At 46.8% G+C, this 11,887-nt stretch overlaps 1 protein-coding gene across 1 annotated transcript in view; it reads right to left on the reverse strand.

Moving 5' to 3' along the window:
• The window catches only part of LOC104317661 (glutathione S-transferase 3), a 113,708-nt gene that overhangs the window by 68,211 nt on the left and 33,610 nt on the right, over positions 1–11,887 (reverse strand). The window lies entirely within an intron of this gene.

Raw genomic sequence — 11,887 nt, forward strand, 5'->3', positions numbered from 1 at the left:
TTGTTGGCCCTAGCCAGGGCCAGGCAGACATCTTTTGGGGGGTTTTGGTCATCCTGTCCTGCAGTATGTACAGTGAATCTATTTGTTGTAGAACAGCTTTAATAAGGAAGACAATGTCTCCCCAGAAACCCTATAGAACTGGTAAACATGGATGTGAATGGAGTACCTCAGCTAGAGGAGAGAGGTGAACCCGTGACCTGAAAGTGTGTTTACCTTCTATGAGGATCTCCCCCAAACTTTGATATTGCATCGCGTGCTATCTTTGGGAAGCAAAAAGAAGCAATCCTTTCTCATGTTTTTAAGAAGATACTGCATGAAGGTGTCTCACTGCAAGGGGAGTTCAGGAAGCTCCTTGCTACACTGCTAAGAAATTGGGTTCAGGTCTAGTACTTCACACTTCAGTGTTTATTAACCTGGGTTGGCCAACTCAGATATGTTTATAGGGACATTAATTTTTATCAGCTCACAGTTGCACATTTGAAGAAGATATAAAAGTACAAAATACTGGTCCTTTTTCTCCTCTTTCCCCCTGAAGCCCACTGTCCTTGTCTCCTGACTTGAACTGTGGTCACACAAACAGCTGACTTTGTTTTTAAGACAACTGGGGGAGCAGACACCTTGGGGCTGGTGGAGAATGGGATTCAGTAGAGGAAAAGGCACAAATCTCTTCATATTATAAAGGAAATTTGATAAACATGTATGAAAGTTATAATCAATTATAATCAGTTTTCATTAAGGGTATATGTATCAGGGGTTTTAGGGTTTGTTTTTCTAGCTGATCTATCCCAGTGGCTCTGGCATCTTCTCCAAGGGCAGCAGTGCTGGAGATCAAAACATCGACAGAGCTTAATCTTTTGGCCCCCGTGCCTGTCACAATGTGCAGAATGAAAATGCTCAGTCCTGGGCTACCTGACGTCTGCACCGACGCACGCAGAGCTGGCTCTGCACCTGCTGGCAATTGCTGACCTGTGCTCTGTAACTGGCATCTACAGAAAGGGGCAGCTGCACTGAAAGCTCCTTAGGGGAAACTGTATTTAAGCTAAATGTAATTGTTCTTTTGCAGGCACAGCCAAATCATTCTCTGTACAGATTAATACGGGCATGGGTGTCATCAATCTGATTGCTCCTCAAAAGCTTTTCCATTTTCTCTTTCTAGTAAGCAGTGTGTTGTGGTTTAACCACAGCTGGCAATTAAGCCCCACGCAGCCGCTCGCTCGCTCCCCTCTGGTGGGATGGAGGAGAGAATTGGAAGAGTAAAAATGAGAAAGCTCGTGGGCTGAGATAAAGACAGTTTAATAGGTAAAGCAGAAGCTGCGCACGCAAGCAAAGCAAAACAAGGAATTCATCCACCACTTCCCATGGGCAGGCAGGTGTTCAGCCATCTCTGGGAAAGCAGGGCTCCATCACGCCTAACGGGGACTTGGGAGGACAAACGCTGTCACTCTGAACGTCCCCCCCCTTCCTCCTTCTCGCAGCTTTATATGCGAGGCATGACGTACCATGGTCTGGGATATCCCTTTGGTCAGTCGGGTTCAGCTGTCCCAGCTGTGTCCCCTCCCAACTCCTTGTGCCCCCCCAGCCTCCTCGCTGGTGGGGTGGGGTAAGGAGCAGAAAATTGGCCTTGGCTCTGGATAAGCACTGCTCAGGGGTAACTAAAACATCCCTGTGTTATCAACACTGTTTTCAGCACAAATCCAAAACAGAGCCCCATACTAGCTACTATGAAGAAAATTAACTCTATCCCAGCTAAAAGCAGCACAGCAATGTTAACTCACAACTCATTTCAGCTGAATCCTTCCCACACCTTGCTGGGTTTTTTGGGGGGTGTGGGGGATACACAAGGAAAAGATTGTTTCTATTACATAACTTGCAAGAAGAGCTCTGAAATTCAGGGTATGTTCCACAACTTCTGTACTTTGGTTTCAGTAGAAATCAGTGAAAAGGTCTTTAATTTGTTTTGGATAATGTGGCATCTGCCTTAAATGACAAACGTGAATATAGTGGGTTGGTTCAGTGCTGCCTGGGAGTTTAATCATATGGAGAAGAAAATATTGAGTACCCTTAAACTCACCTTGAGTACACATATTGGTAATTGACAGTGTCTAGACAGATGGTGATCTGGAAAGTAAAGTCTGGGAAAAATACACTTACAGATATTAAAGTCAGCTGCATTTCCCAGTGGTAATAAAGTGGGAAGATTGGGGGCAGTTAACTTTCATAGCAGCCGACAAAACAGTTGCCAGCAGTTTTGTTTGGAAACTGTTCCCTCTTTAAGAAGTGTGCCTTTTTAAACATTTCACATAAAAACCCACCAAAGTCTGTAGAACCTGAAAAACTACCACAAAAAGTAATGTGATGATAAGATAAATAATTGTCCGGGTATGTGCAACGCAGTGAATCAAGTTTTTCTTCTTTCCTCTTGAAGGACACTAATTTAGAGTCTTTTATGAGACCAAAATCATACGGTGTATCGTCAGCATGTTGTTACTGTTCACAGGAATAAAAAAAATAACGATGGGGCGCACTGTTGGTCAGCTGGTGATCACTGAGCTTCAGCACAGCAGCATACCTGATCATCTTATGCTAAAGTTGCATTTCTGCTTCTCATCAGTCCTGGTAGATGGTTTGCTGTAGAATAATTGTAACCTAAACAAAGTTTAAACTTGTGGCATATGAACAGAGAAAAGATCAGTTACCCCAGTTTTACAGTCAAGCCTGAGTTAAAGTTTTCCAAAAGATCTAAGAGAATTAGTCGCTGTGCTGTCCTTCAGTTTTGTGCTTTTTGCCCTGCTGTAGTACTTCAGGACTACTAAAATACAGATGTATTAGAGAAAATGTGGATAAAAGTGAGAGTCTGCAAGTTTTTCAGGACGCTTGTGTTTCAGAAAAGTGCAGAGCATGCCAACTGGTTTGACAGCATCTGTATGGCTAAATGCAGGGTGGGCTGAAGCGTGGTGACGCAAACTCCATCTTTCTCCGTCACTTGCCCTGGGGACGGAGAGGCCGTGCAGTTGTGAGGACAGCCCAAATGGTGGGGCTCACTCTCGCTGGGCAAGAGTCCGGGCCGTTCTTGGGAGGACACTGGCTGACCTGTCTCCCTGGCACTGGCAGTATGCCTTCATCATGAGGCATTTGGGGTTAATGATGGAGAACCTGGCCAGGCAATCCTAACTGTAGCTATGCCCAAACCACCTACATTTCACATAGGAGTGATCTTGGCCTGCATGAAGCTGCGTATGAGCTTAAGCTTTCCCTCATTTTGCTCTGAAGCTTTCCTGAAGCCCAGGCCTGGCGGCTTGATTCCTTGAACGGGCAAGAGCCAGACAGCGGGAAAGACTTTTGTTCCCGAATTGGAGGAAGAGTTGTGTTGTGGTTACACAGGTAGAGCCGATCACGTGTAGGAACTGAGCTCCGTGGAGGTAGTTCCAAGTTCCCACAAGTCTGCATCTACTAAATACGCACAGCCAGCCTGCATGGTTAGGATAAGGTAAAACAGGACTTTTACTCCCTTGCTATAAATCTGCATTTATCACCAGGACTAGGATGGGTAACAGCTGGTAAAGTTACAGTCATCATGAAGACAAAGAGACTATTTTGATGAAAAAAAGTCCACTTTATATGGCTTACCTGGATAATAACAGTTAACTGCAGCAGCAAATACACCTGTGCTGCCCTCACCCTCCAGTGAACTGTCATCAAAGCCTGCCTGGATTCCAAGCCTTATGACTGCTGCAGGTTGATTTTCAGCCAGTTCCCTAACGAAATGAAGTATTAAGCAGTCACCTTGTCAGCCTAACAGTTTCCACCAATAACTTTTGAACTCACTGACCAGTTTCCAAATAAATTTGATAGAGGGACCAAAGATTCAATTACACCAAGTTCCGACAGGTTTGGTGAAAGTAGGCGATGGGTGGAAAGAGACACTGCTAGTATCTCCATGGAGAGAAAGCCTGCCATATGATGTCTATTTTCTGTTTTTATATCATCACACATGACCTTTATAGTACTTTAATAGTTTTTTATACCGTTCCTTTATTAGACCTCAAAGAATTCATGAGGGAGAGTGGCAGAGACAGCCAAGCCCCAGCTTCACAATTTCTGCCTTGTAAGACCATGGTTTTAATCAAGTAGGTAGAAGTTCTGAATGAGTTTTTTAAGTGAAATTAACCTCTGAGAGTAAGTGTGGAAAAATGTAAATCCACTCTGCAATGACAGGAGGGAGGGAGGAGGCTGTCTGGAGTTTGGGACACCATATTCCCAGGATGAAGGGGTGATCAGGCTTGGAGGAGAGTAGCCATATGCTGCCTGGGCGGGGGGGGGGTGGTCAAGAAAAACCCATTGACAGTGTTAAAAGGATCTACTCAGAAAAACTTTAAGCTTCTTGCTGCATAATGAGGTTTTCTTCTTTTACCGGAATAGGGCTTCCGAGAGACCAACCATTTAAAAATACTGAAGCACTCCCTTGGTGCCTGTGAGGGACCTTTTGAGAAAGCATTGGTTTTACAGCAAAGAGCAAATCCCACGCTTTATCACGGGGTTGGGTGAGATCAGGGAACACAGGAGGACAACCCAGAGGGGAGGCTGAGTGCTGTCTGTTGACAGCAAGATGCCTCATCTCCGCTGTACGGAGAGTCCGCAGCTTCACCCAGCAGCTGAAGCCACCGCAGCCCAGCCGCTGCGTGCCATGGAGCAGCCCAGCTCTCCCTCCTGCAGCCGGGCTGGGACCGGGCGCCCTGAGTGCTGGAGCTCACAGCCACACTGCAGGAGGGCCACAGACACGTTTTTGAGCAGGCTCCTCATGCAAATCACGGTTATGGACAATAGTTTGATCTGGCTGAAGATAAGCCTTTCTTCCTCACATTCGGCAGTACTGCTGTGTATAAAGGAGTTAACAGTGAACGTGGTAATTTAACAAAGTCAGGCAAACCTCCTCTGCTCCCAAAAGAAGGGCTCCACAAGGCACTGGGAGGGAGCAGTGTTAAGCTGTACATGGGATAGTATCTTTGAAGGAGCATTTTCTGGAAGTTTGTGATAGGAGGCTGGTGCGTGGCAGGAGTTTTAGTATCGTTGCTGTGAAGTACTTGGTGAGTGCCTTGTCCGAGTGCTTCAGTTAAGTTAGAGCTTGTCAAGTCACGCCAGAACCCCCTGTTAAATTAGCTGTACAACTATTCTTAACTAATGAGCTGTAAAATAGAAATAAAACCAGAACATACCTCACTTGAACTGGAGGGAAAAGCCCTCCCTCTGCCCATTCCCAGTGGTGGATTGTCCTGTTGGCCAAGAGGAGGAGAGGAGAGCAGGTTACCGGCAGCTCGATAGCCTGCTGGGTGATGCTCTTCAGGTGAGCTTTGTGTGTTTCACAAAGGAAAGTGAGGAGCAGCCCCCGATGCAGACAGCATCCCCCTGCCTGGATGGGGCTGGTGCGTTCCCTAACCCATCTGTACGAAGAGGAACAGCTTTGGGTTTTCATTTCTCTGGGGGTGGCTCTTGGCAGGTAAGTGGGGCCTCTGGGAAGTTCAGTCCTTCTTGGTGGGGTGATTTAGTGCATGAAAGTGCGGTAAGGTCGGGGCAGCATTACAGTCTGGCCTGAAGTTTTCTCCTAAGCACATACAAAGACCAGTAAGGATCACTGACTCCAGTGGAGCAAACCCACAAGACAACAGCAATTTGCTTTTTATTTTAACTCACTTCGGCCAAGGTCTGTTTGTTCATCCTGTATTTCACCCACCCCAAGGCTGGACACTTGTTCTTTTTTCTCCTGCCCTCCTCCTGCCCCCAGGCTGTCCTCTGAGTGCAGGGGTGAGTGGGTCTCCAGTCATGCCATTTACACATGTTCCACCTTGTCCTACCATCCCTGGCCTCTCAGACAGGGAATCCCATTGCTCTTTGTGGGGAATCAGGGAAGTCCAGAGGCAATGAACGCAAACTACCCCTTCTCCTCCCGAAACGTATTGCTGCTTTTGCTGTCAGCTTGGAGGGCCCTGCTTCCAGGGATCCTGCTCTGCCCAGGACCATTGCTGGCTGGGCTGAAGATGATGGTTTCCTCCCGTCTTTGCTGTGACTTGAGCAGAGGAAATCCAGATGTTCGGCAAACAGCTTTTCACAACACCCAAAGTTTACACTATCCACAGACATTAGGTTGGCCACAGCTGTTCACGTGGCAGCCGTTACTCGCTGCTTTAGGTGCCCGAGTCCAGTATAAGGTTGGGATGCCACCAGCTCTTTTTGCCACCCTCAGGTGCCAGGGGAGAGGCTGCAGACATGGGGAGAGCAGCATGTCGCTGCCCCCCCCACTCCTCACCTGGTGTTTGGGGCAGGAGAAGGCCTCACCAGCCGGTCCCCACTGTGCCCTGGTGGGGACATTCTGCTGGGGGCAAAGGGGCGAGGGACCTGATCCTGCCACAGGCATTTGCTGTCTCCTCTGGAAGCAAAAAGGAGATGGATGCCCAGTTGCCGTATGGCTTTGGCCTTTGCTCAACAGCTTCCACTAGGCACAGAAAGCAATGAGCAAAAAGGACACTCTCATGCTGTGGTTTGTATTATTCATGACTATCTGTCTTTAGAAGAGCAAATAGATTGGGCAACCCTTGGTAACAGAAGACTTAAACCACATCACTGATGATACAATTACCAAATGATGTGAAGTTTGAATCTTGGCATAACTGGTTTTGAGAAGTGAAAAACACTCATCTGAGACAAGCCCTCCAAGGCGGTTTTACTTCCTCAGTTACTAACTGGAAACAGAAGGAATGAGCTCAGAGTGAAAAGCTGGCCAAAGACCTTCCTGGCTTGCCCTGTCCTCTGACGAAGCTATCTGTGCCTCAGGAACTACTTGCTGTACAGGAGATCATCTCGCGTTGCTCACAAATCAAATAATCCAACAAGGAGAGCAAAGGATGCTTATGCTGCTGCCTGCAGGGCCACAAAAGCCATGTCCTGCTGCCCCAGGGTGTTCCCAGTATTTCAGGCCTCTGGATGACTTTCTGGATGTGCCACGCAGTACACAGCTAATTCAAGCAGAAGCATCTGGAGCCTGCAACTGTCTGGTATGAGGACAGCTATGGCTGATCCAAAATGTTCCCAGAATCACAGAATAGCTGAGATTTCAGCCTTGTCCACTTAGCAAGCCCACACTTTGTCAGCCTGTCTGTGAGGATGTTATAGAAGACAGTTCTGAAAGCCTGGCTAAAGTCAAGATAAAAAAATCCACCCACTGCTCTCACCTCATCCACCACGCCATTCATCTCATTGTAGAAGGCTATCGAGTTGGCTAAGCACAATTTCCCCTTCATAAATCCATGCTGACTGCTCCCGATCACTTTTTAGTCTTGCATGTGTTTGCAAACAGTTTCCAGGAGGATTTTCTCCATCACCTTCGCAGATTTTTGAGGTGGGGCTGGCCGGGCTGTAGTTCCCCAGATCTTCCTTGTTCTCCTTGAAGACAGGAGTGACATTGCTTTCTTCCAGTCTTCAGGAAATTCTCCGTATCACCGTGACCTTTCAAAGATTATGGGGAGCGGCTTCACAATGACACCTGCCAACTTCTTCAGCAGTCGTGGGTGCCTCCCATCACAGCCCATGGACTTACCTGTGTCAGGTTTGTTTAAGTGCTCCCTAACCTGGTTCTCCTGCATGGATGTTGAATCCTCGTTGCTCCAGGAGGTGAGCAATGTTGGTGAAGTTTACCTTGTGAAAGTCAAAAACCCCATAGTGCCTGGGAACTGCAGCAGCTCAGGGAGAAAGGCACACTGTATTGAATCAGGGCCAGTCTGCAGAGCTTGCACAAGAGCCAGGTCCAAACTGCTTAGGGTGTTCAGATGTGCAATGTTAATACCCTATTCACGCTCTGCCGTGATTAGTGATTGCATCTATTTTTACTCTGACACCAGCAGACTTCCTTCATTTTTTCTTCTTAAATAAACTACGCCACCTTCCCATCCTCCTCTGCCCCCCTTGGGTCCCCACGCCAGTCGCTGCCCTGCCACGTAAAGCCTGTTCCTGGCACACACAGGCCATATCCCCGCTGAGATCCACCACAGGGGTCACTTCTACATTTTTCTTGCAATAAAGCAAAACACATGAGATGGTCACATTCTAACTCTTTGACCATAATTACTTAAAAAGCCCCAAATGACTACATTGAGGGGAAGCGGAGCAACATTTCCAGGAGTACCAGACACATGGATTAGTAAACCTCCTAAAGGCCATGAGGAAAGAAAAGCTTTATACAATTACCTGGACTGTATCCACTAAAGCTTCCTCAGCTGCAGTCCTTTCTACCACCAGCAGTTTGACACACTTGTTTCATTTAAAAAGATAGAGAATGCATTTAGAACCATATTTTAGAAAATAGTCCATAACCTTGCAGTTTATATAAAATGGTTTGTAGCCTCAATCTGCCAAAGGGCAGGGAAATGAAAACACCTGGCTGTGCTCAGTCTGACCTGCAATTCTTTTCACATGCAAAGGTAGAGGCCCCGGGGAGAGGGAGGCCAGAAGAAAAGCAGGGTACATGCCCAGGCTGGAGAGATGTGAGTCAAATCCCTGTTCTGCCTTCTCATCTCCCCATTGGTATGACTGATACAGAGGCATTTCCCTTTCTCACAAAGATATTCTGAGGATAAATACACTAAAAAATCGAGGTGTCCAGCTGCTGCCTTGTATTATTAAGATAACTCCTTCTGATTATATGTTTAGATTTCATCTTTAAATGTTGTATGAGTCAACACGCACCCACCCCCACCCACCCCCCAAAAAAGCATTGTTTCTGTAAGATACAGTCTGGCTGATACATCATTCTGAGCAACATTGCTGTGGTTCTCTGATGGCCTCAGAAGAGCCCTTATACAAAAAAATATTTGCTTCGGTGCAAGTGCAGGGATTACTCCCAAAGAATTACCCCTTAAATATTGAGGCCAGTGCTTTCAGAGCTAAGACCCAGGGAAAGCAGCAAGTGTAGACCATCCATGCCATGCAGGGATATTTGCATAAGCTTTGGCAGTAGCTACAGCCATCTGAAACACCGATAAGCCAGAACAAAACATTTTGCCTGTGTAATCATCCACATCCTGACCTCCTTGCATTCTGCCACCTTCCTAACATTTTACCACAGCTGTGCCTTATAGAAAACCATTTTCTGCAGCGGAAAGTAAGGTTACAGAGTTACCTATGGGTGGATTCTCACGTATCAATTAGTGTTTCTTCATGAAGCTACCCTGAATAACCTCAGTGTTCAGTATATTTTCTTAAAATTGCAGAGGATGATGCATCTAGTGCCATCTTTCACCTCTGAATCTTATCACCGCCCAATTGGGCACAATACCTTAGAGCTCGTTAAAAGAGGCTTAAAGCAGCGACATATATATGTTTCTTTTCACATATCCCAAATAGGTTGCAAAAAGTCATTTTTGTGAAGGTCAGAGCTGGGATTGGTATCTTCATCTTTTGAGCCAAACGGATATAAATTTGGCACTATATTGACCCACTGCGCTGATTGTACCAAAAGTGGAGGGAGTTGCTGCCAGCACAGAAGTCACTGCAAGAACATGGAAAGGTCAAACTGACCCTGGCAGCTTGTAAATCTAGAAAGCCTTTCTGCATTTAACCTTAGAAAAATCATGAAGTCTCAGTTTCCTCCTTTTAAAAAAGGAATAACCTGTTCTCCTTGAGCACGAAATGTGTTCCACTCGGAAACGTACTGGGTGTGATGAACACTGCATGAATGGGGACTGGGGGTCCCCCCAAACTGTGGGACAGTCCTGGGTGCACAGAATTACGAGCATGGGAGCTGCAAGAAGGCACGGCCCTGCTATGGCAGGTAGCTGCTGAGTGGAGCTGTGCTCGCAGGAATAGGTTTCGTTTTGGAAGCCTTTTGGTTCAGACTTAAAGGCAAACCAACAAAAAGCTTCCTGCATCTCAGGCAGGAATACAGGTTTGGTACTAAATGTCTTTTAGAGAGGTTTGGTAGTAATAGTCCTGTAGGAAACCTGAGAAACTCAGTAACTGGACACTGCCCATCTTCAAAGACTTGAAGAAATGGTTGCTCTGCAGGAAAGAATATCAGACATGAGGGAAAAAATACTAACAGTGGGGACTGGGACAGTGAAGCCATGGAACAGGTTACGGGATGGGTTGTCAAATCCCCCTTGCTGGAAGTTTTTAAAAACAGAGGAAGGGGGTGGTGTGTGTAAAGGGAACTGAGGGTACCGCAGTGCAGGAACTACGTCTGAGGAGCCCTCCAGCCACACGTCTGTATGAAAGGTGATGCTGGCAGCGGTGCAGCAGAGAGGTAAGGAATTCAGGGAAGAGGCGAGACGAGGCAGAGCAGCATGGCAGCAGGCAGGGTCCATGCCCTGCGCTGTCCTCGCTGGTGTGACTGGATTGGCAGTCGCAAAGGAATCTTGGCTATGGGACACGCAGTCTTGGGGGACCTGTCTGTCCCTCGTCCTGCAGCTCACCTCCTGAAGCACAGGTGTTTACGGCTCCTATTGATTTCCCTTTTTCTGTCTTAGAGGTGGAGGTTGTTATTATCCGTGATCAAAGTTTCCTTCTCCAAGTTACTGATCCAAAGAATCGTCATAAAACACACAAAGTTTGGTATTAACGTGGGAGTAACTCACAGACTAAAATAAAAGTTTGATGAACTGACCTTTACATACAACAGCAGACTGTCATTTTGTGATCTACATTTAGATTTTTTCCACATAAAACAAATCACTACGCGTCCCCTCTTTTACAAATTGCAATAAACATTTTGAAGCACTCTATAAATATAATTTGTTCTTGTCTTGTAAATGTCTCTGAACTCCACCCTTCGCAATTAAAGTGGTTTCCTCAGCAACTAATACATTCCAAAGTCTTTTTAAAAAAAGAGGGAATCTAAAAAGACGAAAACAAGCAAAAAAAAAAAAAAAAAAGACAAATGATAAGACCGAACCTGTTTGATGGACACAAGATACACCACAGTCTGAGGTAGTGTGAAGTTTTTATTGCTACTTGTTTCGTAATACTGTTCTCTCAGACTCATCCCAATAAAAAGTTTATTTTGCCTCAGACCGCCGGGGCACGGCTTGCTCCGCAGGCAGGGCAGGCTTAGGATTAGGACCGCCAGCTGGGCAGCCCATGGAGCCGAGGCTTTCTACCTTTTTGGTGGTTAGAGGAACCAGCCATGAAATGTGGCTCCAGACATGACACCCCTCAGCTCTTCCTTGCAGAGGTGGCAGCGGGGACGTGTGTCAGTGCCTCCCTCTGCAGGGTGAGGGCCAGCGGCCCCTGAAACCCTGTCCAGAGAGCAGCAGAGGCTAGTCATGCAGGAAAATCATGCGGATGTGAATTGTGGGAAAAGAGAAAGGAATCTTTGCCAAAGGTCTCTGAGCTGGCCACTAAGTTCAGGCAAGAAAATTCGTATTTGGCGCCCTACTTTTTTAACAAATGTCAGGAACTGGTAGCTCCTGCTGAAACAGAGCTTACAGTAGTGGTCAGAAAGGGGGGTGATGTATGGAAAGGGTGCTGAAGGATTCGTTACAGTCTGCAATGAAAGAAATGAAACGTGGCTGGAAAAAGCAGCAAGGCGCCTTGAATATATACATGTATGAAGCTGGGTTAAGCCCTGCAGAGAAGGACTTAGGGATACTGGTGGATGAAAAATTGGACATGAGCCAACAGTGTGCACTTGCAGCCCAGAAAGTCCATTGAATCCTGGGCTGCATCAAAAGAAGCATGGCCAGCAGGTCGAAGGAAGTGATTCTGCTCCGCTTTGGTGAGACCCCACCTGGAGTACCGCATCCAACTCTGGGGCCCCAGCACAAGAAAGGCATGGACCTGCTAGAGCGGGTCCACTGGAGGGACATGAAGATGACCAGGGGGCTGGAGCACCTCTCTGGTGAAG

This window comes from Haliaeetus albicilla, chromosome 18, assembly GCF_947461875.1.
Source record: "Haliaeetus albicilla chromosome 18, bHalAlb1.1, whole genome shotgun sequence".
Classification (NCBI taxonomy): Eukaryota; Metazoa; Chordata; class Aves; order Accipitriformes; family Accipitridae; genus Haliaeetus; species Haliaeetus albicilla.